This window comes from Arvicola amphibius, chromosome X (genome assembly GCF_903992535.2).
Source record: "Arvicola amphibius chromosome X, mArvAmp1.2, whole genome shotgun sequence".
Classification (NCBI taxonomy): domain Eukaryota; kingdom Metazoa; phylum Chordata; class Mammalia; order Rodentia; family Cricetidae; genus Arvicola; species Arvicola amphibius.
Genome location: NC_052065.1, coordinates 80,299,797 through 80,313,060, shown reverse-complemented (window position 1 = coordinate 80,313,060; position 13,264 = coordinate 80,299,797). Strand labels below are relative to the sequence as shown.

Below are 13,264 nucleotides of genomic sequence, written 5' to 3'. Positions count from 1 at the left end.
CCCAACCCTCAAGTTCCCAATTTTGCCTGGCGATCGTGTCTACTTCCAATATCCAGGAGGATTACTATATCTTTTTTGGGAGTTCACCTTCCATGCCCTTCAGTGGAAGAATGGATGAAGAAACTGTGGAATATATACATGCTAGAATACTACGCAGCGGTAAAAAACAATGACATCTTGAATTTTGCAGGCAAATGGATGGAAATAGAAAACACTATTCTGAGTGAGGTAACCCAGACCCATAAAGATGAACATGGGATGTACTCACTCATATTCGGTTTCTAGCCATGATTAAAGGACATCGAGCCTATAAGTTTGGGATCCTGGAGAAGATAATAAGAACGTTTCCCTCCTTTATACAGATGATAAATGGGCTAAGAAAGAAAACAGAGAAATATCACCATTCAAAATAGACATAAATAACTTAAAATATCTTGATACTTGATGTGGGAGTCCCCACTGTGTGCTGTAATTACCATTGATGAATAAAGAACTTCTTTGAGCCTATGGCAGGGAAGAAAAGAACTAGGAGGGGAAAGCTAGGCTGTATGCTGGGAGAAAAAAAGAGAGGAGACAGAGAGATGCCATGGAGTTGCCACAGATAGACTCCAGTTGGAATTTTAGGCAGTACGCCACTCTCATGTGGTGATACACAGATTAATAGAAATGGGTTAAATTAATATGTAAGAAATTAGCAGATTAATAGAAGTCGGTTAAATTAATATGTAAGAAATTAGCCAATAAGAAGCTAGAGCTATTGGGTCAGGCAGTGATTTAATTAATGTAGTTTCTGTGTGATTACTTTGGGTCTAAGCGAGCTGGCCTGGCCCTGAACAAAACAAGCAGCCGTCCCACCTACAGATACTCTATATTTATTATTTTTTAAATAGTAAAACAAACTATCTGATTTCATTTTATATACCAATCCCAGTACAGACTCCCTCCCCTTCTCATATTCCCTCTACCTTATTCCCATCCCACCCACATTCATTCTTCAGAGAGGATAAGGCATATTTCTTTGAGGCATGTCTGAGGCCCTCCCAACTATATCTAGCCTGAGTAAGGAAACTATGCAAAAGAAAAACATTCCAAAAAAAAAAAAAAACCCAGTACAAGCAGTCGGGGTAAATCTTGGTGTCACTGCGAGTGGGCCTGCAGTCTGCCCCAAGCATACAACTGTCATTCATATTCAGAGAAACTAGTTTAACCTATGCTGTTTCCTTCTCTGTCTGGATGGAGTTGGTGAGCTCACATTAGCTTAGGTAAACTGTTTGAATGGGTATACTCATCATGGTCTTGACCTCTTTGCTTATATTGTCACTCTTCCCACTCTTAAACTTGACTTTGGGAGCTCAGTCCAGTGCTCTGATGCAGGTCTATGCCTCTGTTTCCATCAGTTGCTGGATGAAGGTTCCATGGTGATATTTAAGATATTCATCAGTCTGACTACAAGGCAAAGCCAGTTTGGATACCCTTTATTTTATTGCTTATGGTCATAACTGGTGTCATCCTTGTGAATTACTGGGAGTTTTTCTAGTGCCAGGTTTCTTCGTACCATAATGGCTCCCTCAGTCGAACTATCTTTTTCCTTGTTCTTATCTATGCACTTCCTCCATCTCAACTATCCTGTTCTCTCAAGTTCTCATTCCCCCTTTCCTTCTCTCCTCATCTTTCCCTTCTGCCCTCCTTATTCCCTTACCCCCATGATTCCAATTTTGTCAGGTAATCTTGTCTATTCTCCATTTCCAGGTGAATCTATGTATATTTTTCTTAGGGTTAGCTTCTCTAGAATCATGAACTGTAAGTTCAATATGCTTTGCTTAATACTAGCATTCACTTATGAGTGAGCACATCCTATTTTCATATTTCTGGGTCTGGGTTACCTCCATCAGGATGTTTTTTTTATCTATTTCCATCCTTTGCATGCAAATTTCAAGATATTTTTTTTTACTGCTGAGTAGTACTCTAATGTGTAAATGTGCCACACTTTATTTATTCATTCTTTAGTTGAGGGGCATCTAGGTTGTTTCTAAGTTCTGGTTATTACAAATGATGCTTCTATAAACATAGTTGAACAAATGCCCTTGTAGTATGATTGAGCACCATACTACAGTGGTATCACTGGGTCCTGAGGTAGGTTGATTCCCAGATTTCTGATAAATGGCCATACTAGTTTCCAGGGTGGTTGGACAAGTTTTCATTCTCACCAGCAATGGGTTGAGTTTTCCCCTTACTTCACATCTTCTCCAACATAAGCTATCATTGATGATTGTGATCTTAGCTGTTCTGATAGGTGTAAGATGGTATCTCAGAGTTGTTTTATTTGCATTTTCCTGATGGCTAAAGCTGTTAAATAATTCCTTAAGTGTCTTTCAGCCATTTGAAATTCTTCTGTTGAGAATTCTCTGTTTAGTTCTGTACCATATTTTTAATTGGATTATTTGGAATTTTGATATCTAATTTCTTAAGTTATTTATATATTTTAGAGATCAGTCCTATGTGTGATGTGGGGTTGATAAAGATGTTTTCTCATTCAGTTGGCTGACTTTTTGTCTTATTGACTGTGTTCTTGGCTTTATAGAAGCTTCTCAGTTTCAGAAGTTCCCAATTATTTATTTTTGCTCTAAGGGTCTGTGCTATTGGCGTTATGTTTAGAAAGTCATCTCATGTGCATTGAAGGCTACTTTCTACTTTCTCTTCAATTGGGCTTGTGAGTTCAGATTTAAATTGAGGTTCTTAATCCATTTGGACTTGAGTTTTGTGCAGGAGGATAGATATTGATCTATTTTTATTCTTCCATATGCTGACATCCAGTTATGCCAGCACCATTTTTGAAGATATTTTCTTTTTTTCTATTGTATAATTTTAGCTTTTTTGTCAAAAATCAGGTGTTTATAAGTGTGTGGATTTATATCTGGGACTTCTATTTGATTCCATTGGTCAACTTGTCTGTTTTTATGCAGATACCAAGCAGTTTTCATTACTGTAGCTGTATAACATAGCTCGATGTCAGGGATTGTGATGCCTCTGGAAGTTCCATTATTGTACAGGCTTGTTTTAGTTATCCTGTTTTTTTCATATAAAGTTGATTATTTTTAAAATATCTAAAAAGAATTATATTGTGCCGGGCGGTGGTGGCGCATGCCTTTAATCCCAGCACTCGGGAGGCAGAGGCAGGTGGATCTCTGAGTTCGAGGACAGCCTGGTCTACAAGAGCTAGTTCCAGGACAGGCTCTAGAAACTACAGGGAAACCCTGTCTCAGAAAAAAAAAAAGAAAAAAAAGAATTATATTGGGATTTCAATGGTGTTTTCATTTAATCTATAGATTGCTTTTTGTAGGATTGCCATTTTTACTATTTTGATCCTACCTATACAAGAGCATGAGAGATCTTTCCAATTTCTGGTATTTTCTTTAGTTTCTTTCTTCAAAGACTTAATGCTCTTGTCAAACATGTCTTTCAATTGTTTGGTTAGTGTTACTTTAAGATATTTTATGTTATTTGTGGCTATTGTGAAGGATGATGTTTCTTTGATTTCTTTCTTAGCTTCTTTACCCTTTGTATAAAGGAGGGCTACTGATTTTTTGGGTTGGTCTTATATCCTGCCACATTACTGAAGGCATTTATCAGCTGTAGAAGTTCCCTATAAGAATGTATTGTGTCACATATATACTATCATATCATCTGCAAATAACAAAAGTTTGACTTCTTCCTTTCCAATTTGAATCCCTTGATCTACTATTGTCTTCTTGCTCTAACAAGAATGTCAAGATCTATGTTGAATAGATATGGAGTTCATGAACAGCCTTGCCTTTTATCTGATTTTATTGGAATTGCTTTAAGTTTCTCTCCATTTAATTTGATGTTGGCTGTCAGCTTGCTGTATATTGCTTTTATTATGTTTAGATATGTTTCTTGAATCCCTGATCTCTCCAAGACCTTTACCATGAAGGGGTTTTTGAATTTGTTAAATGCTTTTTCAGCATAATGAGATGATCTTATGGTTTTTCCTTTATAATTTATTTATATGGTGGATTACATTGATAGATTTCCACATATTGAACCATCCCTGCATCTCTGGGATGAAGCTGACTTGATCATGGTGGATGATTATTCTGAGGTGTTCTTGGATTCTGTATGCCAGTATTTTATTGAGTATTTTTGCATCTATATTCATGAGTGAGATTTGTCTGTAATTCGCTTTCTTGGTTGAGTCTTTGTGTGGTTTCGATCTTAGTGTAATTGTAGCATCATAAAAAAGTTTTGCAATGTTCCTTCTGATTATATTATGTGACACAATTTGAGGAGTTCTGGTAGAATTCTGCACTGAAACCGTCAGGCCCTGGCCTTTTTTTTGGGAGGGGGGGGTTGGGAGGCTTTTTATGACAACTTCTATTTCCTTGCAGGTCTATTTAAATTTCTCACTTGGTCTTTATTTAATTTTGGTATATGGTATCTATCCAGAAAATTGTTCATTTCTTTATGTTTTCCATTTTTGTGGATTATAGGTTTTTATAGTATGATCTAATGATCCTTTGATTTCCTCAATGTCTGTTGCTATATCCCCAAGTTCATTTCTGATATTGTTAATTTGCATGTTTTCTCTCTGCCTTTTGAGTAGTTAAGGTAAGGGATTGTCTGTCTTGCTGATTTTCTCAAAGAACCAACTCTTCATTTTCTTGATTCTTTGTATTGTTTCCTTTGTTTCTATTTTATTGATTTCAGCCCTCAATTAGATTACTTCCTGTCTTCTACTCCTCCTTGGTGAGCTTGATTCTTTTGGTTTTAGAGTTTTCAGGTGTGCAGTTAAAACACTAGTGTGAGCTTTCTCCAATTTCTATATGTAGGCACTTATTTCCTCTTAGCACTGTTAACATAGTGTCACATAGATTTGGAAACATTGTGCCTTCTTTTTTTGTCCTAGGTAGTCTTTCTTTCTTTATTTCTTCCTTGGCCATAGGGGTAGTTCAATAAAGCAAAGTTTAGTTTCTATGTGTTTGTGGGCTTTCTGGAATTAGCATTGCTGTTGAACTCTAATTTTAAACCATGGTGATCTAATTAGATATATTAGATTATTTTATTTTTTGTATCTGTTGAGGTTTGTTTTAGTTTCCTGAAAGTGTGATCAATTTTTGAGAAGGTTCCATGAGGTACTGAGAAGAAGGTATATTCTTTGTGTTCAGGTGGAATGTTCTATAGATGTCTGCTATGTCCATTTGAGTCATGATATCTGTTAGTTATCTTATTTCTCTCTTAGTTTTCTGCCTAGTTGATCTGTCCATTAGGGAGAGTGGGGTATTGAAGTCTCTTACTTTCAGTGTGTGGGGTTTGATGTGCAATTTAAGCTTTAGTAATGTTTCCTTTACATATGTGGGTGATCATTTATTTGGGGCATAGATGTTCAGGAAAAATTTTAATGGATTGTTCCTATTATGAGTATAATGTGTCCCTCTCTATCTCTTTTGATTGATTTTAGTTTGAAGTCTACTTTGTTAGATATTGAAGTAGCTACACGTGCTTGTTTCTTAGGTTCATTTGACTGGAAAACCTTTTACCAAGCCTTTACTCTGAGGTAATGACTGTCTTTGAGGTTGGTGTATATTTTTTGTATACAGCAGAATGCTGGATCCTGTTTTCATATCCATTTTATTAGACTGTGTCTTTTTATAGGTGGATTAATTCCATTTATATTAAGAGATATTAATGACCAATAAGTATTAATTCCTATTATTTTTCAGTGATAGTATTGTGGTTTTTTCTTTGGGTTTTTTTTTTGATGTGAGATTCTCTGTTGCTTGTGTTTATATTGGTGCAATTAACTTCCTTGGGTTGGGGTTTTCCTTCTAGTACTTAGTGATAATGTGCAACTTCCAAGGGGAAGTGGGAGGGAGAGCGATCAGAGATGTATTCTCTTATTGGTTTTAGTACATTTCAATGATTTTCATATTCCACATCTGGCAATGCTTCTTTATTCTGCTCTTCACCATTGCCCTATGATATGGGATTCCCTTCTTTATGCTTTGATTACCATTGGTTAATAAAGAAACTGTCTTGAGCCATGATAGGGTACAGTAGAGCTAGGCAGTGAAAAGTAAAATGAATGCTGGGAGAAAGAAGGCAAAATCAAAGAGAAACCATGGAGCAACCGCCAAAGACAGACATGGTGAAACTTTGCTGATAAGCCACTGCCACATGGTCATACACAGATTAATGGAGTTGAGTTAAATTAGTATGTAATAGCGAGAAATATGCTTAAGCTATTGGCCAAACAGTATTGCAGATAACATAGTTTCTGTGTGATTATTTCTGGAGTCTGGGAAGTCAGAAAACAAACAATTGGTCTCTTACAGCAGCCCTGCATGTCTGAGGTCCACAACATCAGGTTATAACATAGCAGCTGCATGATAATCTTAAAATCCTTATAGCCTTCTTCACTCAGCCTGTCCAGTTGTCCAATAGCATCATCAAAAGATCCTTTTGCCAACTTGCAGGCACAGTCAGGGAAATTAAGAATTTCATGGTAGAATACAGAAAAGTTGAGTGCAAGACCTAAAAAAAAGTGTGCATTGTAGAAAGTTATGTTATTACAATGTCACTAGCAGCTTTGTAAGCCACAATGTTGTTTTATGAGACCTTTTTTCCTGTTATTTCCTGTAGCAAACTCAGCCAGATACTTGTGGTATTCCCCCTTTCATTTTAAAATAGAAAACCTTGAACTCGCCAGTGTTAGCTGCTGGAATGAGGTGTTTGTCCAGTACATCTATAATGTCACAACAGATTAATTTGTGCTCATTTTCAATCATTTGCTGGTAATCCTGAATCATCTTTGGTTTGTCCTCTCCTCCCTTGTTTTCTTCCTTCTATTCAATGATGCTGATTATTTTCCAGAATGCTCTTCTGGCTCCAAGCACATTTTTATGTGCAACAAATAAAAGCTCTCATTCTTCAACTGTCAGCTTCACATCCATCCCTGCTGCTTTCCTCATTGATTCCATCATTTTGTCATATTGCTCAGCCTACTCTGCCAGCTTTGCCTGATACACCAGATCCTCCCAATCATCCATAGTAGCAGTGGCTTCTTCAGTGTCTGCCCAACAGGTGGAAGTGGATAGTGTCTCCGACTCTCATCTTCTCGCTTCATCTTGATACTCTTTAAGTAAGATATTTTATAAACCTGAAATTTAGGTGCAATGAGTCCTGTTTAAATTTTTTCTCAATGTATTGTAATTTGATATTGTTTCTAAACATTTACTTCCAAACACAGATCATGCAGACTTTTTTTTTGTTGTTTTCTTCTCCCAGTTTCATAATTTTTTTATTTTCAGTATTTAGGTTATTGGATTGATTTTGTGTATTGTTAACATGAGAGCTATTAAATAAGACTACAGAAATGGTTTCCAGCACAGCAATGTTATACAGCTACTTCCCCCTACTTGAGGAATTTCATCCTGCAAATAAGCAGGAGTCTCATGAGACCAAAGCTAAAAAATCTAGTAAGGATCAATCATCTCTAGATCAAAGATTCATACATCTAAAACTCATACAACTCTATAGAGTACAGAATAAACAATTGCACAGCAGAAAAGAATTTATCTGTGGATTTGCCTGTGAGTTACTCCCTGAGCTCCAGGGAAGCAACTTTCTGTGAGTCATTTATGTAGCACTCGGCTTTTTGACTATGCAGCTTCCTTTCAAGTCAATCTTTTTCTTGTAAGTAACTCCTCACTCATGTTCCACAATACACTCACTGCTTCACCAAGTGTCCTAAATGAGTTTCAATTGTTTTAATAAACATCCCACATCCATCAGAAATTGGTGGAAGAAAGGGTTTATTATGCTTACATACCCCACTAACAGTCCATCATTGAAAAAGGGGAGGGCAGGAATAAAAGCAAGAAGTTGTAGGCAGGAACTGAAGCAGAAACATTTGGGGAATGTTGTATATTGGATTGTTCAGTTTTCTTTCTTATAAAATCTTGTACCACCTGCCTATGGGTGAAACTATCCAGAATGGACTTCCCATATTATTTATCAAGAAAATGTTCCCACAGACTGATTTATAGACCAGTCTGATAGAAGATTGGGTCAATCTAACAAAAACTAAACTGCATCCCAATGTAGATACAGGTAGAATCATCACTTTGTGCTGCTGTCATTGCCTTATCTGGAATAATAAACATTTTATCACATTTATGGTTCCTCAGGAAACAGTCAGACAATAGGTAATTAAGTTTTCTCTATTCTACTTTTTACATTTGAATTTCTATCATGTCTATTAATTTTTAGTTTACTTTATTTGTGTCTATTTTTCTAGAACTTTTATTATGTTGTGGTGATCTATACATATCCTTTTATCAACACCATATCATTGATTACTACAGTCTATAGTGTGGTACAATGTTGATCATTGTGGAGGAAAGAGATTTATAGGCAGAGAATAAATTTACTCTTTATAGCATGGAAGAAAAGAAATAGGTTAATTTCATGCAATATAAGATGATTTACTGGGAAGTAAAGGGAGTGCAGCCTATTGTGTAAAGCAATGAAGCTGCTGGAGTCTCCACTTTGTAGGTTTACTCATTTGGTTAGGATGAAGTACTTTACTAGTAGTTACACAGCGGTAATACCTTAATGTGAATGAGGTCAGTACAAAATGATGAGCTTTTGTCTTGGGAGGTTATTGTGAGACACTACAATCTCCACCATGCATGAACAAGCCATGAAAATAAAATCAGGAAGCCAGACATAGTGGCACACGCATTTAATTCCAATGTCTTGAGGCAATGGCAGGATATCCAAGTATGAGGCCAGTCTGGTATATAGAGCAAGTCCAAGAAAGTCGGTGCTACACAGAGAGACTCCAAAAAAAGGAAGAAAGAAATAAAAAGAAAGAAGGAAATAATGAGAGAGAGAGAGAGAGAGAGAGAGAGAGAGAGAGAGAGAGAGAGAGAGAGAGAGAGAGAAGAAAAAAAACACTTTTGACTGGTTATTTAGTTCTGGCATGAATTTGGTCACAGGGTACAGGCATAAAATGTACTATCAGATTTCAGTACTTTGCTACCCCAAATTTGGTTAGAGTAGTGATTCCCAAAGTTCCTAATGATTCTACCGTTTAATACAATTTGTCATGCTGTGGTGACCCACAACCATAAAATTATTTTATTGCTGCTTCATATCTTTACTTTTGCTACTGTTACTAATTGTAATGTAAATAAATTATAATCAAGATATCTGACATGTGACCCCTATGATAGAACTGTTCCCAAAAGGGATTGTGATTCACAGGCTGAAAACCACTGGGCTAGAGGCAAGAAATTCTAGGACAAGCTTGTGAGAATTACCTGCTGGCAATGTAATTGAATTTTCTAGGCTCCCCTCTCTTCATTTTTATTCCCCCTTCACCCTGTATGTACTAAATATTAAAATTAAATAATGTAATTAATCTAATTTTTTTCTTACTTTTTAATTTGTCATCATCTTGGTCCAGGTCTGTTTGTCATTAGACACAGAAAAATTGAGCTAGTACTCAAATAGAAGCTTGCATTACAATTGGTATCATAAAAATGAAATTATAGTCAGTTGACTTTTCATAAATATTTCAAGAATAGATGATGTACAAAAAGTAATTTCAATAAAATGATGAAGGTTTCCATTTGAGAACAAGAAGACAGACGATCAAATTGAAATATGAGCACAGAATCTCAAATATTTCTTGAAAGAAAACACATAAATACTAAAAGGTATACAAATTTTTTTATAAATCACTAAGCATCAGGAGAATAAAAATAATATAAGCTATAATCTCATACTTGTTAATTTGCCTCCTAGAAAATAAAGAAAAATTTTGGCCATGATGAAGAGAGAAAGGAGGACCCTTGAATACTGTAATAGTAGATATACATTAGTGTAACAATTTTGCAAAGTGATCTGCAGGTTTCTCAGAAATGAAAAGAGATATCATATAATTCAGCAATTCTACTTATTATATCTTCATATGTACTGAAATTAGTGTTTCCAAAAAAGATATTGCATGCCCATTTTCATTATAGCATCATTTATAACAAATAAATGGAGTCAGTATGTGTCGATAGACTGATAAATTCATACAGAAAATGGAATACTTTCCAACTTATGAATGAAAGAAAATATGGTCATTGTGACATGAATACACCTAGAGAAGTGTGTGATAAGTAAAATATAGCTATCCTGGAAGTAAATATTTTGGATAATCCAATTTATATGCAAAACTTTAAAAATCCAAGCTCAGAACAAAAGAGTATCCTGTTGGTTGCCAGGGCTGGATAGTAAGAAGGTAGAAGGGAGAGTGGAGTAAAAGGTGAAAGTCACAGATAATTTCTGAAGATCTGTAATATAGCATGGAAAATATCGCTTATAATAATATTTTGTATGTTTGAATATGCTAGAAGAATTTGTATATGTATAAAATCTTATTGCACACACAAGAAATCCTTTGATCACAAAGAAATAGTGCCATCAATACTAATATGTGAAAAAACTTCCATGCCAAAACCTCATCACTAGGCTTCAGGGAGAATGAACACCATTAAAGCATTGAGGAAGTGACATCCTACTTTTTCCCTCCTATTCTTTTCTTTTACCCCTCCCCATTTCTCCTTTGCTTTTCTGTGCATCTTTTGTCTTTCTTCTGTTCAGATAGTCCAAAACAACTCCTCCATACACCTTCTTTTGTCATTCATTTGACCTAAAACATGCAGCTGGCTCACCTTTTAAAATTTTTTATTTATACTATTTTATGAATATGAGTGTTTGACTTGAATATATGTGTGTGTACCATGTGCATGCCTGGTCCTCATGGAGTCCAGAATTGTTCGTCAGATTCCTTTTACTAAAATTACAGACACTTGTGAGCTACCACATGGGTGCCACCAAACTTAGGACTTCTGCAAATATAACAAGTACTTTTAACCACTGAAATATTTCTCCACCTCTACCCTCCTCTTCTTATTGAACCTAGATCTCATTTTATTTTTGAGAATCTTCTCAGAGTCACCCTTCTTCAAGTGACTTCTTTTAATCTCCTAAGTCTTTGATATGGGTACTACCTGTGAGCTCCTATTATAGCTCCTGGAAACTATTTGGACTTAGGAATATTTGCTTTGTACTGTAACAGTGTGGATTTTAAGCCTTGTCCCTAGTATCCTAGGAGAGTTAAAAGTAGGAATTTTTCCCTTTACTCTTCACTACATTTCATAGATAATTGGGAGGGAAGAAGAAAAAAAATATTCCACCTTGTCAACATGGTATCTTTTGCATCTATTCAGATAATTTTTGTTTTCACAATGTGAGGTTTATATTCTTTCACATTCAGTGTCTACACATATGTTATATTTCTGTATATAAGTTCTTTAATTTTGTGCTGTTGCTAATGGGTATTTCTTTTCTTTTTCATTGTTCCAAATTTATGTTTTAATGTGGGAGTATGAGAAAATGATTGACTTTTCTAATGTTTACCTTGTCTTCTAAAAATACTTCTAAAATTATTTATTACTTCTATGAGCATCTTTGTAGGTGTCTTAGGATTTGCTACAATTCATTTTGCACATAAAAGGAGTTTTATACCTTCTTTCAAGCTATATGCATTTTTGTTGTTTTAATTGCCTGATTCCTTTAGATCTGAATTCCTGAACAAGGATGAATAAACATGCTTAAAGTAAATGTCCTCAGCTCAATCTCACTGCAGCAATTTTTAGACTAAGGATGTTTCTGTGTATCTCTCATATTTGAAAGCGTGTGTTTATTTTCCTTGCTAGTCTTTACTAACGATTTATTTATTTATTTATTTGTTTGTTTGTTTGTTTTTATTTAGCTTCAATATGAATGAGTATTCTCTTGTCCTGTGTTTTTATAATCTTTTTAATTAATCTACTTCTGATGGATACACTGAAAATGATTTTATATTTATATTACTTGATTTTATTTTTAAGCTTGTTTTATTTTATGTGTATGGGTGTTTTTCATGAATGTTTGAATGTATACCACATGCATGTTTGCTGCTGACAGAGGCTAGAAGAGAACTGAAGTAATGGACTGTTACGAGTTTCCATATGGGTGCTGACAATCAAACCTGGGTTCTCTGAAAGACCAGCCAATGCTCTTAACCAGTGAGCAATCTTTCCAGCTTATTCTGTTCTTAAAAGTGTTTTAAGGTTGTTCAGATTTACTGTAAGGTCTGGATAGTATATATACCAAGAATTTCTTTTAGATTCTACAGAGAAAATTTTAATTATTAAAATAAAACTAATGATTTTGTTTTTTCAAACATTCTTCTATCGATAATATGATTAGGTGTTAATTTTTCTATGTGACAATCCTTGAAAATAAGGCATTTATTCATTTTTGAGGGCAAATCTCACTCTATTTATCTCTATATATGAATAAGGATGTAATATAGATATAGATAAACAAATATGTATGTCAAAGATAGGTTTACTATTGTTGTGATGATACAACATGACCAAAAGAAAGCATGTAATAGTGCTACTTCCTGGCTTACTTTCCAAGACTTGCACAGCATGCTTTCTCATAGAACCCTACAATGAGCTGGGCCTTGAATCACTATTTCAGATAATGACATAACAGGCTTGCCTATTGCCTGGTCTTACAAAGGAAGTTTCTCAGTTGAGGGTGCCTCTTCTCCTGTGACTCTAGCTTGTTGTCCAATTAACTCAACACCAACTAGCACAATGTAGAATGTTTTAAACATAAATATTCTGGTCCTAATCAACTTTGCTTGGCAAGTACTCTAATAGCCTTTGTACAAAAATGATGTCATTATATTTTTATCTTTATAACAAAGTAAAAAATTGGAGAAGTTAAATAGCTTGTGCTGTAGTTTTGATGTTGACTGCATCCCAAAGGCATATGTGCAAAAGTATGGACTGAGAGTGTTTATATTTGGGGCTATTATGGACATTTATGCAGAAAGATTCAATGACAGATTAGGAGATATGTGCTTTTAAAAAGGTTGTGATGTCTTAGTCTCTTCCTGACTCCCTCTCCCATCTTCTGGATTATAATATGAGTATTAGCCCAAAATTATGATATACCATACTCCAACATGTAGTCTCAATATGATATATTACCCTCTCTGGAGAACTAAACTGTTGAGTACTCCTCATTTTGAACTTGGTCTGTCAAGAATCATGAGCCAAAACAAACTTTTTTTTACTTAATAATTAGTGCAGGTCAAATACTTTGTTATAATGATAAAAAAATGTTTAAT

The 13,264-nt window shown here is 35.1% G+C and overlaps 1 pseudogene; it reads right to left on the bottom strand.

Annotated features, from left to right (window-relative positions):
* Window positions 1-5,931: 5,931 nt before the first annotated feature.
* LOC119804341 lies at window positions 5,932-7,064 on the bottom strand (annotated as a pseudogene).
* Between the last annotated feature and the right edge of the window lie 6,200 nt (window positions 7,065-13,264).